General features: G+C 44.1%; 1 protein-coding gene across 2 annotated transcripts in view; it reads right to left on the reverse strand.

Moving 5' to 3' along the window:
• Positions 1–615: 615 nt before the first annotated feature.
• The window catches only part of RELL1 (RELT like 1), a 69,515-nt gene continuing 50,604 nt past the window's right edge, over positions 616–19,526 (reverse strand). The window contains exon 7 of one of the 2 annotated variants that reach the window (XM_060655262.3): positions 616–2,686. The gene's annotated coding sequence lies outside the window, so the exon portion shown is untranslated. Of the gene's footprint in view, positions 2,687–10,115; positions 19,103–19,526 lie in introns of those variants that run through there. The other variant, XM_060655263.3, reaches the window with a different exon arrangement.

Below are 19,526 nucleotides of genomic sequence, written 5' to 3' on the forward strand. Positions count from 1 at the left end.
CTGCTGTGATGCAGTGGGAAAGGCACATCGGATCCTTCCCGGAACACGGACCCTCAATCCAGTCGGGAGAAACAACTGGCCAACTTACACTGAAGGGCATCCTGCAAAATAACAGAATGGTACAGAGTAAAGCATCAAGATCATAAATCCCAAGAAAAGAGATGAGGGACGATCACAGCTCAGAGGAGACCGGACGACCAAAGGCAGTGAGTGATCCCAGGACACTATTGGAACGACTGGTGTGGCTTCACCAGTAGCATTGTACCCGCGTTAATGTCTTAGTCTGGATCACTGGTCTCCAGTGACGTAAGATGCTGACATAGAGGGAAACGGGGTGAAGGGCACACAGAAACTCTTTGCACCGACACTGCAACTCTTCTATATATTCAGAGTGATCTCTACATCTTAAAAGGAATCAAGGGTTGGGGAGGGCTGTTGCTGGGGAGAAGCAGGGGTTGAAATCCAGCGGGGAGAGTCAGGCAAATCATCACGGGTCAATTCGGACCCAAGAAATCACGCACGGCGCTAGCCGAGCACCACAGGAGCCTTACCGCTCCCATCACATTCTCAGGGCCCCCGGGGCACCGACAGCTCGGTCGTTCAAACACCACACAATGTGTTCAACGTTTTTATTTTTAACTCTGTTTTGGTAGTACAAAAGTCGTAAAAGTACAAACCAGACAGTTAAAAATACATCTGACACTCAAAATGGTGCAAAATTTCCTTTACAAATTTTTACATCAAGGTCGTAGCCAACTCACGCGTTACACCAGAAGTTAGCCCATCGTTAGTGTTTTGTACAGGAAGTTTGTTGTGGACCCCGATCCTTCTAAAGAAGGAAGAAAAACACAAGCCCTGTAAACATCAGTTGCTTTGGGAACACTTAAGAATTATTAGTAAAAAGCTTATGTGTTAACACATTGAACGCATAACTTTTGGCATATTTGGAAGCCGGCCAGACAAAAACTGCTCAAGTATTAGAAAATATTTAAAACGTACTCTTGGTATAAACACAATTTTAAATATGTTTGAGTATTCTCTTGCCTGCTGTATTGCTATAAAAAAAGTGCTCTGACCTGAATAAAATTAAAAAATAATTAAAGCTGAAGAATATCTGACATTTTATTCCTCACCACTTGAGGGCGTGATATTTTTAAAGCCAAAAACGGTGCTTTATTTTTAAAAACTAAAACTATTGGCCTAGACCGCACATAGAGTATTTACACTAATACACACCCCCAGAATTCCTATATCGCTCCTTGCTGGACCTCAGTGGAATCTTTTTTCCATACTGACCTCCTCTAGTCCACTGTGTGTTACATACGCACACACAGCTCGTATTAGTTGTCAGTTAAAAAAAAAAAAAAAAAAATCACATGAAATCGAACCTACCATTCATCTCAAAGGTTGGGAATTTTTAATTTCGATGCCAGAAACAGAATGGAATGAGTATATTTATGGGGAATAGTTTACACTACATTTTTATGGAAATCCTCCTCTTGGGAGTGAAGTGAGAAAGATGCTCTTTCTCCCCGAGATGAAAGAAGTGCCCCGGGGCATCCATCACCCCAACACTGACGGCAGGTCTCTGGGCTCCTGGCCCCGGGCCCCCGCCTATCATAAATGTGCTACTAACTCCGCCCCGGTTCTTTCAGGTGTTTCATAAACTACAAAGCTAAAAATAATAATAATAATAAATAAAAGTGAGGTTTTCCAGGCTTACAGGGGAAATGCAACCATTAAGAGTCTTTTAAATAACACGCATTGGTTAGAAGATGGAAAATAGGAAAAGCCCAAGGAAAACGTGCCAGAGGAAGGTACGGGCCCATCCTGCCTCAGAAGTCAGGTGTTTTTGTGTTATTTTGTCCCCAGGTTGTCAAAACAAGCATTTTTGTGTTTTGTTTTTAGACACTTTAAACTATTTCCCCCCTTTATTCGACGGACTAAATAAGAATTGCTTAGTGCAAGTTAAAAAAAAAAAAAAAAAACGCCCTCAATATTTTGTAAGTGACCTGGGAGTGGCACGGTGGTGGCAGGAGTCAATGCAGAGTCCTTGGTCCAGGAATCCAAAGTCTGGCATCTGGTGCCATCTGACTCCATGATGTCTCGGGGGGCCAGTTTCTCAGGACGAGGCCAGATGATCTGCAAGGACCTTTCACCACCAAAGCCTCATCTTTATCTCTTGTAACAGTGAAGCTCTCAGAGGATCTTCTTGTAACCAGTTGCAAAATGAGATCCACGGGTGGCGACAAGAGTGTGCGTGTGCACAGATGTGCATGTGTGCATGCGCACATGCACACACATACACACGGAAACACCCCCAAGCATCGGCTCGATTGCACACGAATAGTTCCCCTACACACAGTGATCATACAGGAAAAACTGCAAAATGTACACCAAGGCCAGTAATGGGAGATGGGGAGGTATGGTGGTTGGGAAAGTTCTTAAATGAGCTCTTTTCTTCACTGGAAATGCAATACATTTTCCATCAGACTTTTAAACCCAAAACTTGATTCAAAGCAAACTGAATTCTGTATCCAGCACAGCACAATATTCCCTTGGAGCTTCTATCCACATGCCTGCAGACTCCACAATAGAAACTTTATAGAAATTTTAAAAACCTCCCCAAGCAATTTCTTATCTTGTAAGTCCTCAGTGTCTTAAAACTCTTCAAATAAAGTCACCCCTGCAAGAGAAAACAAAAAGGTAAGGCTTTACGGAAGGTAAACATCCTATCACATATTAACCTGTGTGGATATTTAAAAACACAGAGGAATTGTAATCAATCCTGACCCCATCCCACCCCACCCCACTGTGTTCCTTCCTGGGACCATTATTACATTTCTTCTAGAATCCAGTCTAAAGAAATATAAGTACCACAATTTCAAAAGGACCTCATTATCGAGGTTTTATAAACCAAGAAAGAAGAGAATTTGAGAACCACAGTAGACTAAGGGTACCAGTCTGTTTCAACAGGAGTTTCTACGGTGAAGGACTGGTCGGGCATTCTCCCCCAAGTCGTGTATCACTTCTTCTCAGGACCGTGCTCTTTAACTCCCCAGCCACATTCTGCCAAGTACGAGCAGTAGGACGAATGTGTTCAGTCACAACGAAACTTCTATGTATCAGATAAGGTGTCTTTCCCAAGCGGCACCAGACAGGGTTAACTCTGGGTCTCTACTGGGCACACAAGGCATCTTGGCTGGGATTTCACTGGGCAAATAAGAACACAATGATGAGAGGGCCCAATCCTAGGTGTTCATTGTAGCTCGAGGGCTGCATTGTGTCTTTAAGTTCTAACAACTGGTCCGTCCGTGTCAATGTCTACATTTATATTACAGATGAAGCCCCTGATAAACTTGTAAAACAGTTTTCTATTTTTCAAGGCTGTTTTCTGTTGTTGTTTTTACAAACATCTCCAAGTGACAGACAGTTATATGCCCGTGTACGTTCCGGTTTTGCAGGCTGGGAAAACTTAGGACATGACTGAGATTCTAGTTCTGCCTGTGTGTGTTGAAACACACATATCACATAGGCCAACGTATACCAGGTTAGGGAATGAAGCATTCTCCCCTCTGCCTGCAAACACCAAAAAAACAAAAAACAAACAAACAAACAAAAAAAAAAACCACCCAGATGAAACCAACTTGCAGAAATAGGAAGAATAAAACTAAAGAGGCATCTTAATTTAAATGTTACTTTGTACTTATAGCTCCTTCTTCAAGATCTAACATTATCCATATTATCCTCTTCTGTAATACTGTCATTTACAGTATTCATAATAATTATGAGAGAGAGAGAGAGAGAGAAGAAGAAGAGAAAGAAAAAGAGAGAGAGATTGCCCAAATGAAAAGATTTGGGTAAAGGATCCTTCTCTCCTTAGCTAAAAAGGAAGTAAAACACTGTCCCCTAGAGGGTTTTTTGGGTTTTTGTTTTTTTGGTTTTTTTTTAGTGTTTTATTTATTTTTGAGAGAGAGAGCATGAGCGGGGTAGGACAGAGAGAGAAGGGGACAGAGGATCTGAAGCAGGCTACACACTGACAGCAGTGAGCCCATGTGGGGCTCAAACTCACAGACCGCAAGATCATGACCTGGGACGAAGTCAAGCGCTCAACTGACCGAGCCACCCAGGTGCCCCTGCCTTTTTTTCTTATGTTTTATTTTATTTATTGTTTGAGAGGGGAGGGAGGGGCAGAGAGAGAGAGAGAGAGAGAGAGAGAGAATCTTAAGCAGGCTCCACATTCAGGGCAGAGCAGGACTCGGGGCTCAATCATACAACCAACCATGAGATCCTGACCTGAGCGAAAATCAAGAGGCAGACGCTTAACTGACTGAGCCACCCAGGCACCTCTGGAGTTTTTGATTATACATGAAAACAAGAATTCCCTACCCTGCATAGCTATAGCCTAGCACGGCCAAACCATGGATCTGTACCGTAGCACTGAACAAAGGCAAGCGTGGGAATACTTGCATTTGAGAGTTGATGAATATGAAAGATGTTAGCAAGGGAAAAGGTAGAAAAGGCAAAGATGGAGAAATAGAAAAATGGTCCTAAAAGACAAAACAGTAAAAAGTAGGAGCGAAATTTCGAAACTAAACTACAAACTAGGTCATTGTCTACAATATAGGGAGTCAACTATTTTTATGTCTCCTCCTTTTATCTTCTGCTCCCTTAGACCTAAATTTTTTTGCATCAAGGGAAACAAGGAGGTCAAGGGCAAGGAATGCAAGGGCCTGGAATGCAACGTTTCATCACAGTAAGCGTTTTCGATCCAATATAGGAAAACTTCCAACTTAGAATTCTTTGTACGATGTCACCGACTGTGAACAAACAGTGGGCACGACTGAGGGCTGGGCTAAGGCAGGATCTGGAGCCGGAGGCCTGGATTTGAATCCAGACCCCTAGACTCTAATCCAGCCCCCTGTGACTACCTGGGGAACCCTGGGCCGCTCTGGAGCATTTCCTCAAAGGGTTGTTGGTGGTTTTGCAAAAGCACACGACGCTTAACACAGGGCCAGCAGTCAGTACGCTCCCCAAGACTAGCTAGTATGATCGTTACCGTCATCCAAATGCCCTAAACTATCATGCTGGCTTCAACGGCTGCATTTTGTGGCTGGTTAAAATTGTACCAGATGCAGTCTGAGAGACGAAGCGGAAGATACAATTTGCTGCTTAACGGCCTCACGACTAGTAGCCGACACTAAACCGGAAAAGGAAAGTTAACCTTTCTAAAAACTCTATTAAAGCTACCCGGCACTGATACGCGCTTCTGGGCTCTCCCTCTTCAAAAACTCGTGTTTATCGAAAGACGGCACTCTACCAGTACAGAGGCTCTCCATTTCCAGGTAAAGACCTCTTCTATCAGAATGACCATCTCGGGCAAAGAAGACGCCACCCCCTCTAGGGCTTGTACATTTCCAGCTGTGAACTCACGTGTGGGGCTGTGTCACGGGCGCATTTCCACATCGCTAAATTTCTTCTCACCGCATCCTCCAGTCGTGAATACATTCGCGTGGAGAAACAAACACATACTTTTAAATGCTATTTCTCCGACACAGCACATTAACATTAAAAGGTGCCTTCCTTGAGGTCTCACAGCGGTCAGACACCATGGGTGGGCCAGCAGCAGTCAGTGGACTGTGAGAAAACCCTCCGCCCACCCATTATTCTCCGTTCCCATCACCAGGGGACCCTACCACAGTAACAAGCCAGACTTTTCTCTCTCTCGGGATAATTTGGTGATTACTGTCTCACATACGAGTGCTCAAGCTGAAAGAAGTTCAGCAAAACTTCCTTACAATGAAAAGACGATTGGGAAATCCCAAGCGTGACCATGTCCCCTCATAAAACAAGCCTGATGGAGAGAGATCAGAAAAGGTTTATCTGGAAAGAAGGAAGAGGTCATTCTGATTATAAAGATAAAGCCCTAATTCCATTATTATATTATGGTTCCACGGAAGCCACAATACAGCACATCTTCGATTAGGACGTACATGTACCTTGTTAAAAAAGGACTCTCCAGAAAAACAATAGCTGGTCCCTTTAAAAAATAGAAACATGTTTTAAAAAACATGGACACTGAACACTAAGACCTCCAAGGACAGGGAGTTAAGGAAGGAAAACACAATCTGATTAATAATAACAGTAGCTGACATTTACAGAGTGTTTTCCATGTGCCAGGCACTGCCACGCTTGGTATTCTAGAATCGTTAACTCAATCTTTCCAATGACTCCACGAGTCAAGGACGATCCCCATTTTCATAGGAAGAAACGGAGGCTTCCAAGTTCAATAACTTGCCCACAGCCACACAATTAAGAATGGTGAGGTAGCAGTTGTACGCCATGCAGCCAGACCTGGAAGCCCACCCACTCACCCCCACGCGCACTGGCACACCAGTCCCCACGGGAACAGCCACAGCTGAGTCACTGAGATCTTCCGGTTCCTTCGCTTCCTGTTCCCCACCTGTGTGGGGGGCAACAGACGGGAAACGCAGAAACTGGAAACCTGGCCCGGCCACTCTCTAGGGAGAGGGCGGCTCTTCTAGTTCATCGTAGCTACACAGGAACCCGCAGAGGCTCAGACCCTGAGAACATCAAAAGTGCACCTGGAACATGGCACGACATGAATAGATACAAGGCTCCGGCATCGCAGAGCTGGATTAAGACTTTCCTAGAACACATTTCAATGAAATGGAGAGGGCAAGTTGTTTATAGAAGCAGAGCTAAGATTAGAACAGTAATATTCATACTCAAAGTCCTACAGCAACACATACGTGATCTTTCACCAGTAATCTGTGACCCTTCGAGACTCTAACTTCCTAATTATTTTTTTTTTAACGTTTATTTATTTTTGAGACAGAGAGAGACAGAGCATGAACGGGGGAGGGGCAGAGAGAGAGGGAGACACAGAATCCGAAGCAGGCTCCAGGCTCCAAGCCATCAGCCCAGAGCCCGACGCGGGGCTCAAACTCAGGGACCGCGAGATCATGACCTGAGCTTAAGTCAGACGCCTAACCGACTGAGCCACCCAGGCGCCCCTCTAACTTCCTAATTAAAGGATTACCTTCTACTAGGCTCTCCTGAACACTCTGTGGTTATATGCCCACAGGTCATTTTGCTGAAAATGTGAAGGCGGTACTGCCTGCATCGAGGGGCACCTTAGCCGGTGCGGGGAAATGGATGATACCAGAAGGTACTTGGTGTTTGCAGTCCTTTAAATCTTGCTCTGGTCTAAATTGTGTGTTACATTTTATAAATTAATATTAATGCCTTCCTATTTTTTAAACGTTCATTTACTTTTGAGAGAGAGACAGAGAGAGAGAGCTAGTGCAAGCAGGGGGAGGGCAGAGAGACAAGGAGAGAGAGACAATCCCAAGTAGGCTCCACACTGTCAGTGAAGAGCCCAATGCGGGGCTCGAACTCACAGACCTTGAGATCATGACCTGAGCCGAAACCAAGGGTCGAACGCTTAACACACTGAGCCACCCAGGTGCCCCAGTGCCTTCCTATTTTAATAAAGTCTCCACATTTAATAAAAAGCTAATGCAGGCTAATGGATAGATCTATGGTACACTAGCTAATCAGTGACGTCTCTTTAAGTCAGCCGTTCCTCAGGATGATACGCAGCACCTTCTTTAGAAGCAACTCAAATGCTACTTAAAAAACTGCCAATTCTTTGGACTGCACCCATGACCTACGAAGTCAGGATTGAGGGGACTGGAGCCCAGGACTCCCCTTTCTTACCAGGTGCCTTAATGCACATAGAAAGGTTTAAGCCAGGAGATAAAACCCAGTACTGTTTGTCAACTGATAAAAACCACAAGAATTAAGTTCACTTCCAAAGGGCAAAGCCTACAAACACAACCCTACAAAGTCAGCTGAGGACAAAAACTGTATCAAAGAAATGGAGGAGGAAACAGATATGAAGCATTTCAAGACTCAACTATTAATAACAATCTCGGCAACTCAATCTGAATTACAACATTTTATAGCTCAGAAATCTTACACTGAACTATTAACTACAAAAATTTGACGCAGTCTCAACTACAAAATTGTGGGATTACAGAATCATTTTTCTAAAGTTTATTTTGAGAGAGTGAGCAAGCAGGGGAGGAGCAGAGAGAGAGAGAGACAGAGAGAATCCCAAGCAGGCTCTGCGCTGTCAACGTGGAACCCAACGCAGGGCTCGAACCCACGGACAGTGAGATCGTGACCTGAGCCAAACCCAAGAGTCGGACACTTAACCAACTGAGCTACCCAGATGCCCCAGGATCATTTTTTAACTTCTTTCATAATAGTTTGGAACTAGAGTTCAGCTCATTTGCGGACGTCTCTTTTAATGATCAGATGAGTGTGCTAGCATCACACCTGTTAAGAAACCACTGAGCGCCAGCTGTGTACATATGGCCACCTGCAGGCGTGACAGAAGGTAAGACACGGTCTAAAATCTCAAAGAGCTTGGTGTTTATACAAGGAAGTGTTAAGTGATCAGCTTCAACCCAAGACAAAACGAGAGACATTGTGTATCATTTCTTAAACAAAACTGGAGTAATTTATAACTTGCTTTTTCAGCTAATGATAGAGAGTAAATGCTCTACTGTACCAAGGAAGCAGCTCCACTCAGGGATGCGACAGTGCCCATCCCCCTCCACCCTCTTCAACATCAAGTGCTAACCAGGGAAACCACGTGAACCAGCTGGCCTGGAGGTCTCGGTTTACTTATGTTTATTCTTTGAATGCATGTGAGTAATTATTTACAGTGTCCCTTTCACTCTCAGAAGAGTTCCATTTTGAATATAAGTTATATCATCATTGCTAGTATTAACATTCATCTTCGCCAACAGAAAACCAAAAAGCAATCTCATTATTTTAGTTTGTATTTATTTGAGTATTAGGAAGTTTGGGCATTTCCCATTGACCATTGTGTCCTTTTGTGCATTGCAAGGGTTCTGCAACCAACTCCAGTGTGTGTGTGTGTGTGTGTGTGTGTGTGTGTGTGTGTGTGTAGGCAGGGTTTCTCCCACACCACAAAGTAATGTTCAAGACAACTGATGGGTGTCCTACAATTCAACTCAATCCTACCTCTGATCTGATGATAGCATCAGATCCCACAGGTTAAGGCTTCAATCCCACCAGCGGACTGCCCTCTGCTTCAGATACTAATTTCAAATCCAGATTGGTACCTGTACTTCTGACCAACTGGCTATAGTCAGAGATTCCCACAAACCCCTCCATGGATTCAACTAATTTTCTAGATTGGCTCACAGGGCCTAGAAAGTGAGTTTATTCACTAGATTACCAGTTTATTACAAAGGATATTAAAGGACATAAATCAACAGCCAGATGAAGAGATACATAGGCCAAGGCCCCGAACAAAGGAGTTTCTGTAGAGTTAGGATCTTGGACACGCACGGGGCCCGGCACAATGGCATGTGTTAGTGTTCTGGTTCACAAACCTGGAAGCTCTCCGAACCCTCCCTTTTTGAGTTTTTAGGGAGGCTTCATTACAGAAGGATGGCGCATTAAATCACTAACCATTGGTTGCCCTCCAGCCCCTCTCCCTTCTCTGGAGGTGGGGGGTGCAGTGGGAGTACTAAGAGTTCCACCCCTCTAATCAGACGGTTGGCTCCCTAGCAAAGCCCTCCCCATCCTTTGGTTACCTGGGGGCTTTTCAAAGTCACTTCATTAACATAAAACAAAAGACATTTTATAGTTCTCATCCCGTAGGAAATTTCAAGAGTTTTATTAGCTCTGTACAAGAAATGAGGATCAACTATATATTTCTTATTATAAAATTTTTTTAATGTTTACTTATTTTTGAGAGAGAGAGAGACAGAACGCGACCAAGGAAGGGGCAGAGAGAGGGACATGCAGAATCTGAAGCAGCTCCAGGCTCTGAGCTGTCAGCACAGAGCCCAACGCAGGGTTCGAACTCGGGAACAGCGAGATCATGACCTGAGCTGAAGTGGGATGCTTAACGGACTGAGCCACCCAGGTGCCCCTAGCTTTTTGTTATCAACTGTGAGCAACTTTTTAATGTATGGGGGCCAATTCAGGAGAAATAAAAATGCTTATAGGTATTTTCCATTCAAAATTTAAATAGCTTTTTTTCAACGTTTTTTTTTTTTTTTTTTTTTTTTTTATTTATTTGTGGGACAGAGAGAGACAGAGCATGAACGGGGGAGGGACAGAGAGAGGGAGACACAGAATCGGAAACAGGCTCCAGGCTCTGAGCCATCGGCCCAGAGCCTGACGCGGGGCTCGAACTCACGGACCGTGAGATCGTGACCTGGCTGAAGTCGGACGCTTAACCGACTGCGCCACCCAGGCGCCCCTTAAATAGCTTTTTTAAGTAGCATAGAGAAGAAATACATATTCCTACAAATTATATTATCTTCTTTATTGAATGAATAGAACCAGTAACAAATTTTTCACTCCTTATAGCTTTGAAACTTCTGACATTAGATTTGGATCTTAGTGAAAAGTCTGAAGGCTGCTCTTTACTAAGTTCTTATATTCGCAGCAATTTAAATGTGTTCATATATTTGGCAACAATGGGTTTCCCAAGTGACAATAACTGAACACTTGTGACTTACCAGCCCTTTGGGATGGTGAGATTCAGAGCACTTTATTCCAAATAAAATGTACCTGACATCAAAAGTTATTCTGTATCTAACGGGGGCACCTGAGTGGCTCAGTTGGTTAGGCATCCAACTTTTAATAAATCAACTCAGGTCATGATCGCATGGTTCGTGCGATCGAGTCCCACATTGGGTTTGGTGCAGACAGTGTGGAGCCTGCTTGGGATTCTTTCTCTCCCTCTTTCTCTGTTCCTCCCTCGTTCATATTCTTCTCTCTCTCTCTTTCTTTCTCTCTCTTTCAAGATAAACAAAATAAACTTAAAAAAAAGTTATTCTGTATCTGGAAAAACAAGGGTTCACTAGGGAATTATTTAAATGCAATTCAGCAGTTCCCTATTAGTCTCAATACATCTATGATTCAACAGGTATACTGGCTACAGGTAGCTTTCTAAAAAGGAAAGCCAAACTAGTTAGACATTGCCTCTCCTGGCTTGTGAGCCAGAGGTTCAGCCCACTGGCTCTCGGTAAGCCGCTTCATGAGAATCAAGTGAAACACTACAACACCTATGTCTAACCTGGCCTCTCGGCACCTCAGGAAAAATTTTAAACCTCAAAAACTGTAATTTTTTACACGTTAGTTTGCTAAGTGTTTAAATAAGGCTTGCCTGATACAGTAATAATATCTAGCATTTGCAGGTTTTGCACTTACTAAGTGCCAGGGAATGACATCCCTATGAGGTAGGTGATATTATTACTATTATCCCCACTTTACAGGTGGAGAAGCTGAGGCATCAGAGGCAGAAGTTGTCCAGGGTTACACAGCTAACAAGTGACAGACCAGAACTTGAGCACGAGGAGCCTGATTCCAGAACCTACGCTGTGGGGTTCCTTCAGCATCCTATGTCCTGCTACCTCTAGCAAACAGGCACTATTACTTACTTAAGCTATTTAATGTTAGTAGATTCAAAGCCTCAAGTTACAAATTAAGAAAACTAAAACTCCCAGTTACAACCATTAATTCCCTTTTCCTTCTAGTTCTAGGCAAAAATGTCTCCAAAAGCCTTTCATTTTCTGCCTCTGTCAAGCCCCCACAGGCCTGTGTCCGGATGGGCCAGTCTCCAGGAGCCTCCAATGCTGAGTTTCTGTGTTGAAAAGGACAGAGGTCACAGCCCCCTCTTTCTTAAGTCCTGTCAAAGGACTGACAGGCTACAGAGGAAGAGGAGCTGAGTTCTCTTGAGGGGTCAGTGGGTTAACTTCCGGTCAAAAAACAGGAGGGGCCCTGGAACAGACACTGCGGAGGGAGAAGCACACAGGGGACACACAGACAGACAGCTTGCTTTAGTGGCAACTGGAAGTCAACCAACACGAAAAACCTCTGGGCCGCCACACTGTCTGAATCCTGAGAATACTCAAGAATACGTTTCAGTCTCTTCTGTCCACACAGCTGGGGAAGGAGAGCTCTGAAAGAATGTCATCGTTGACCAGCGAAGTATGTTTGCAGGTCCACCAAAACCCTCACATTATCTCCATACATGTCTTGGAGCAACTCCCAGTAACAAACAGGGCACATCACTTGTAAACAGTGTGCCCAGCACTTGCACTCGGCAGGGCTCAACCAATGGGGGAGAGTAAAAAGTCAACAGTCCCCGGGACCTATTAGCCATCAACCTCAACAGCAAGCAAGGTGCAGACAAATATCTACGTTCATCTTCCTCCTTGGAGGAAGGGGCAAAAGAGGGAGCTGTACATACACGTGTGTTGCATACACGCGTATATGCATAGAATACTCCTGAAAGGACAGAAGATACCAGTAATCATGGCTCCCTGCCGGGAAGACTTCATTGCAGTGAGGAGGAAGGGCTGCAAATTGGGTGAAGAATTCACGGTTTTCAAAGACTTATTTTTCACCCTGCAGCCTTTTATGCTGCTTGAATATTTTATTGTGTGCATGTCTTATTTCTCAATTCTTAAAAAATAATTCAAGTTCGGGGCTACTGGGTGGCTCAGTCGGTTAAGCATCCGACTTCGGCTCAGGTCATGATCTCACGGTTCGGGAGTTCAAGCCCCGTGTCGGGCTCCACGCTGACAGCTCAGAGCCTGGAGCCTGCTTCAGATTCTGTGTGTGTGTGTGTGTGTGTGTGTGTGTGTGTGTGTGTGTGTGTCTCCTCTGCCCCTCCCCCACTCATGCTCGGTCTCTCTCTCTCTCTCTCTTAAAAATAAATAAAACATTAGTAAACAAAATCTTTAAAAATAATAATAATAATTCAAGTTCAAACTCTTGTAAAAACCAATTCACCAGAGACAATGAGGGAAATGAATTGCCAGAAAGTCCAGGCTCTGGAATCCATCACCGGCATGACCTTGAACAATATACATAACCTCTTAGGAGCTCCCTCCTCTGACAGGAGGGGACGAGGAGGCATGGGGAGAAAAGTCCTACATAAAAACTAGAACCGAAGCTCCGAGAAAGCATGGCCTTTGTCTGTCCACCTTCCACATTTCTATGTCCCTAAGGCCTGGCACAGAGCCTCACACATAGTAGCGGCTCAATAAATACTGTTAAAAAATCTAACTGTACCTGAATTGACCTGAATTGGCAATCACAGCTCCTCTGAGAACTCAAAGTCTATGATCTTAGCGAATCTGTAAGAAAACAGAATTGCTCACGACCTGAACCTGATGCAGGCACAGCTCTAACAGCCAAATGCCATCAGAGGGTCCCCATAGGAGACAAAAGGAGGCCATGCCTGGTGAAGGCGGATAATGTGACATGATCGCTGCTTTGACGCACAGGGCTGAGAGACTGAAGGAGGACTTTTTTTTTTTCCTCAGAGAAAGCAAAGCTCCCTCAAACTCCAAAGCCACTGAACATGTTAGCATCAAATGTGGATTTCTACCCCTCCAAGCCCTGTCACTGCCTGAACCTGGGAGCTGGGCAAAAGTAATCGCTCTGAGCCTGGTTCTTCATCTGTAGTGTGGAGAGATTATCACCCATAAGGTTGCATCTAAATCTCTGTCCCTCACTCAGCTTTTCTCCTCATCTGGCCAGTTCCACCTGCCTGTTCTTCCCACTGAAAGGTCCCGGGCAGGTGTTAGCTTCCCTCCACTTCCACGTTTCAGGTGGGCTCAGCAGGGACTTTCAGGCTCTTCCACACAGGGACACAGGCACCCACCCAAGTACTGCTTTTGCCCTTTAGAAATGTGCTCAGCAGCTAACAATCGAGGCAGGTGTTCCTATCTATGCCTACTTAAGTACAGTTTCTTCTCATGTATTTCTAGGCATGGCCTCTTTAAAGCCAGCGAGTCAAATGAAGGGACTTTCATCAAACCTAAGATAACTCTGGGGCACCTGGGTGGCTCAGTCAGTTAAGCATCCGACTTCAGCTCAGGTCATGATCTCACGGGTTGTGGGTTCAAGCCCCGTGTTGGGCCCTGGCTGACAGCTCAGAGCCTGGAGCCTGCTTTGGATTCTGTGTCTCCCTTTCTCTCTGCTCCTCCCCTGCTCATTCTCTCTCTCTCTCTCTCTCTCTCTCAAGAATAAACATTAAAAAACCTGAGATAACTTTTTTTGCTTTCTAAAAAAGTGTATATTTTGCCCTGAAAAAATTACAAGCTCTGGATAAAAATATTAGCTAACAGGCAGTGCCTTAAGTCTCTCATCATCCTCTCCTTGCCTGGAGAGTTAACAAAAGACCAGCAACGCAAAGGACTACAAATAATGCAGCCTGACCTCATCAGGGAGGCCCCCAGGGGACCCTTCACTACACCCCAGTCATAGAGTTCAAAAGGAAGGAGGAGGAAAGGAAGGCACCAAAGGTCAGGCAAGCTGACCTTGTGATTGGCCCTGATGCTCAGGAGGCAGGGAGCACGATCCATGAAAGAGCCTTGTCAGAAAGAAGACTTTTATCCCAGAACAGAGCCCCAGCACAGCAGTTTTGCACAGAAAACTCGGTCCACACCACTACCTCTTAATTTAACCCGCCCTCTGATCTGTAGGATACGAAGAACTAAAGCCGGGAAAACCTTCTAACTGCCTTGTTCCTAATTCTGATTCCACCTCCAATAGGAGGGGATAGTTATTTCTAAATCCTCTTTAACACAGACAAGAAAATGGCCCAAATTCCGGAGAGACTTGCCAAACATTAACTGTTAAAATGTCGTGAGAGTCCAATGCTCTAATATTCTTTAGATTAAAATGTCACGAGTGTCCAACGCTCTAATATTCTTTAGAAGTAAGAAGGGATTCACAGAGCCTCAAGCTGATGCTTGAGAAATGGGCGAATAAATAAGACCAACCAAGAATGGGATGAAAATTATTGATGATAGTGAATATTTCGTAAATACTAACTCTGTGCCAAGGACAGACTGAGGAACAATATGTTACCTCACTGAAGTCCAACAACAACCCCGTTATAAAGATGAGGAACCTGAAGCCCATAGGGGTTAAGCAGTCAGAAGCAGCACTGTTCAAATTAAGTCTAAAAACAGTTTAAAACTCAGCTTTTGGGGCACCTGGGTGGTTCAGTCGGTTGAGCGTCCAACTTTGGCTCGGGTCATGATCTCGCAGTCTGTGAGTTCGAGCCCCGTGTCGAGCTCTGTGCTGACAGGTGGGAGCCCGGAGCCTGCTTCTGATTCTGTGTCCCCTCTCTCTCTGTCCCTCCCCTGCTAATGCTGGGACTCTCTCTCTCAAAAATAAGTAATAATAAAACATTTTTTTAAATAATAAAAATAAATAAAACTCAGCATTTAATCACTAAAATAAATTCCTGAAATAATCAACAGAACCACTCCAATAATAAAAGAGCTTAAAAAATAAAAAGCCATGTGTAATATTATGAATTTTTGTTTTGATAAAAAAGTGTTACGTACACTTTCCAAATCAATGTTTCAATAAGATCCTACCGTAAGATGCAAAAAGGAACACAAACGTCAGAAATGTGTGATATCAAACGCTTACGACAGCCTCACTTTTAAAAAGCAAAAGAACAGTGATAATGAAGACAAGGCAGTGGCATTTGGAGGCTGAAAGCAATTTGATTTATTTAACTTCAAAGAACAAAAGCTTATTCTTCTAAGAAATCAAAACACATTTTCTGTGAAAAAAAAGAGACCATTTTAACCGCATTGCCAAAATAAATCAGGCAGAGAGCAAGTTAGATCTCACTACAAAAAAGACCTCAGGCCAGTGAAACAGGGGGAAAAAAATAAGGGGAAGAAGAAATGCCAACAACAGATTTTGTTTTTTAAAAAGAGAAGGAGAGAGAGAGAGAAATATAAGTCTAGTTTCTAGTATCAATCCCTAATTTTAAAAAAAGGAACCAAGCCAAGGAGTAGATATGATTTCACATGTGAATATTTAAATCAATTTCTTCACTAAAAATCCAAATTTAAACAAAAGCATTTTTCAGGAAAAAACAAAACATTCAAAACTGTATACGAGGCTGTATGAAAGGTGCGTAACACTCCTGTCTTACTTTATTAGCTATATTCTGGCAAACCTTCCGATTCAGTCCTGAACCAGAGATTTGGGGCCCAAATGGAAAAATGTCAGGATTTCTCTAGCTGGAAAATCAAGTGATGTTAAATACCCAAAACATACCCTTTGGGGGTGGGGGGTGGAGCAGGGGGCGTGAGAAATATTAAAATACCTAGCAAGAAAAATTTTAATGAATAAATTTTTTACATGTCAATGACTATTCCTTTCCCTTCTTTTTCAGAATCCATTTTCATCAGACTTGGCCACTCAGCAGGCCCCAACTCCAGGAGGCTCTGACCACAGGGTCCACTTTCCCCAGACCCAGATGGGAGGTCAGGCCTGTGACTCCAGAACCCTGGCAGGGGGGCGGGGCTCTAAACTCCACCTTCTTCTTCCTGGTGACTCTGAACACGTCGCTTAAACTCTGTGCTTTCATTTGCAGAATCGGGCACTAACTAGCACCTACCTACTGCTGTTGTGAGGATTAAATCAGTGAATATGTGCGATGTGCCTTTCAAAGCATGTCAGGTACATAGTAAATACTGGATATACAACAGGTATTTAAGTTACTCAATGGCTCATGAGCATTCATGATATAATTCTCTCCACTTTTGTGTTTGTTTGAAAATTTCCATAATAAAACTTTTTATTTTTAATTTCAAAACTAATTACAATAGAAGGCTCGGAAAACACATCCCCTTTCTAAGGTCATTCATGAGCTCGTTGTTGATTTTGAACGGCTTAGTCCAATATGATTACCCTCTACTAAGAAGAGCCAACTACACACCAGACTCTGTGTTGCGCTTGCCTTAAATCAATGAATTTAATGTCCTTATGTCATATTCAAGGCAAGTGGGTTTACGTGGGAGTTAAGTACAATTTCCACGAGGTGAAGCTAGGACGTGAGACCACGTCTGCTGGTCAAATCCAATGTTCTCTTACGAAATCCTGGTGGATGATTGTGCACTTTGAAGAGAATATCAAACTGTAAATCAGATGTGGTCAGGACTTCAGATGATTGGACCAAATTCTCATGGTCAGATACAGGCAGAATTTGGGCCAAGAAAACCATCTGAGCAATCCTAATTCTTGAAACCTTCTCACATCTCAAGTGCCCCTCTCTCCAGGCAGTCGGGCCAAGACTGAGCCTGACACGGGATCACACTGCACTTCCTGCCTCAGGGAGACCAGTGTCTTCTTACACGGGGTCTGCTCCAAGTGTCGACACATGGCCAGGCTGAGGACTCAAGGGCAAACTGTCGTCACGACCCATAGCTTTCTGTGCTGCTGAGAGGGCTGGGCCTTCCTCACCTTACACGTGGACAGCCAGGTGCTTCTCTTCTCAGGATTAAAGTCCTCACGACTTTAATCAGATTTACCTCTTATTTACCAAAGTCACTCACATTCCAACTCGAATACCGAGAATACCATCCACTCTGTTCAATAAAACTTTCCGTGACGACAGAAGTATTCCGGATCTGCACTGTCCAGTATGGCAGCCCTAGCTGGCCAACTGTGGCTACTGAACATGAGACGTGGACGAGTGCAACCGCAAAACTACATTTTTAATTTTGATTAGTTTAGATTTAAGTAGCAACAGGTGATTAGTGGCTACCATATTAGGACACAAGGTTCTGGATCACTATGGAAATGCCCTCCATTCATGGGTCTAGGGGTGCCTCTTAGTAAAAGCATCTTAGGACAGTAGAAGAATATAGTTGGTCTTGTAGTCAGAGCCTAGGTTCAAATCAGCTCCTCCTTCCAGTTAAGTGACCCTTAACATGTAACTTACCCTTTCCATTCACTGGCTCTCTCGTCTATAAAACTGGGAAAATGATGTCCATCCCATTAGAGATGTTTATAATGGTGACATGTGAGATCTGTATCAGTCAATACAATGTCCAGACGACTAGAATACTGAATCGACATCAGCTGCTTTTACTGTCTTCATCATTCTCTTCCTTTTCTTAAATCCCTCTTGGTTCCCTCCCCAAGGCACCAGTAACTGGCTGAGAAGTCAGAGATAGACTTTTCTGCTCTTCTTTCTTTATTTTTAAAGTTTGTTTGTTTATTTATTTATTTATTTATTTATTTACTGAGAGAGAGAGAGAGAGAGAGAGAGAGCGCATGCACACATGCACCCACCAGCAGGGGAGGGGCAGAGAGAGAGGCAGAAAGAGAATCCCAAGCAGGTTCTGCACTGTTAGTGCAGAGGCCAACTCGGGGCTTGAATCCACAAACTGTGAGATCATGACCTGAGCCAAAATCAAGAGTCAGATGTAACATACTGAGCACCCCCCGTCACCCTTGTTCCTCTTCTTTAAAGAAAGCCCTATTGGCTTCTAAACTCAGGGGAAGGGGCCAGATCGTTCCCAAATGCAAGACTGCGAGAACGAACATTGGCAGCTCTCAGAGCCCCTGTGTCTTAGAGATTTCAAGAGCACTACTCTTCCAGATCATCCTCAACCCCTCCGAGCCTGGGCAGATTAGCGGAGAAACTTCACTTGCAAGGCACTTCTCTCCCCAACTCGGCCGCGCCAGCCACATCCCCGCTTGACTCCTGGGCTCAGGTTCAACCTTGCCTCTCTCCTGCACCTTCAAGACCCCAGCCAGCCTACCTCCCCACGCCCCACCCTCCCCTCCCTTTGCCAGTGTGACCTCTTCTGCCTTCCCATCCAGGTCTGGAAGTTTGACTGGAGTTTCCAGAGCATAATCACTCCAGAGTCTGTGCACTCGCCTTCTTACACATAATAAGAAACGTGAAAGGGGTGAATGCTACCCAAGCCAGAACAGAAAGAAAAGAGTCAGATGAAAGCTAAGCCAATAGCAAGTTATCACAAGCCTTTTTTCTTTTCTGAGCACTATCATTCAAAATGAAGATTGCCCAGCCAAGAAGCATCCACTTTTGCTTTATAAATCACTTCAAAATATTTACTTGGAAGAGTAATACTCCTACTGGGGCACATCAAAGAAAACTGGTTTCCAACTCAATTGAAGGAAAAAACATAGGTTTGTTTGCTCCAGGCTTTTTCAAATCACAGTTTACCTAGAAATGACGACAAGACTATATTTCATTTCGCCGGCATGGGTTGTTAAAGGATATTTAATAAGCTGCCAACATTAAAAACCTGTGGTGATTTCACATTTTAAAAGTCTAGATTTCTGCCTTTTTTTTTTTTTTTTTTTTTTTGCAGAAGAACTAGCAACACTTAAGTGCCTTCTGCCTTGTGGTGATAGAAGTCCTGTGGCTGGGTTTGCCGCAATCCCGGCCATTCCACATTGCTTCTGAAGGAACCCTCTCTCCCCATTACCATGCAGGCCAGGCCCCTGGAGGCAGCCAAGCTCGTGGTCTCTTTACAAGAAGCTCTGAAAAGGCAAATAATCCCATTCCATCCCCGACAGTCCTACAGGTTGTCACTTCCCTGCCAAGTCATTCCCACACTCCCACACACCCCAGGAGGCTCCAGCAC

Source organism: Panthera onca, chromosome B1 (genome assembly GCF_046562875.1).
Source record: "Panthera onca isolate mPanOnc1 chromosome B1, mPanOnc1 haplotype 2, whole genome shotgun sequence".
Classification (NCBI taxonomy): Eukaryota; Metazoa; Chordata; class Mammalia; order Carnivora; family Felidae; genus Panthera; species Panthera onca.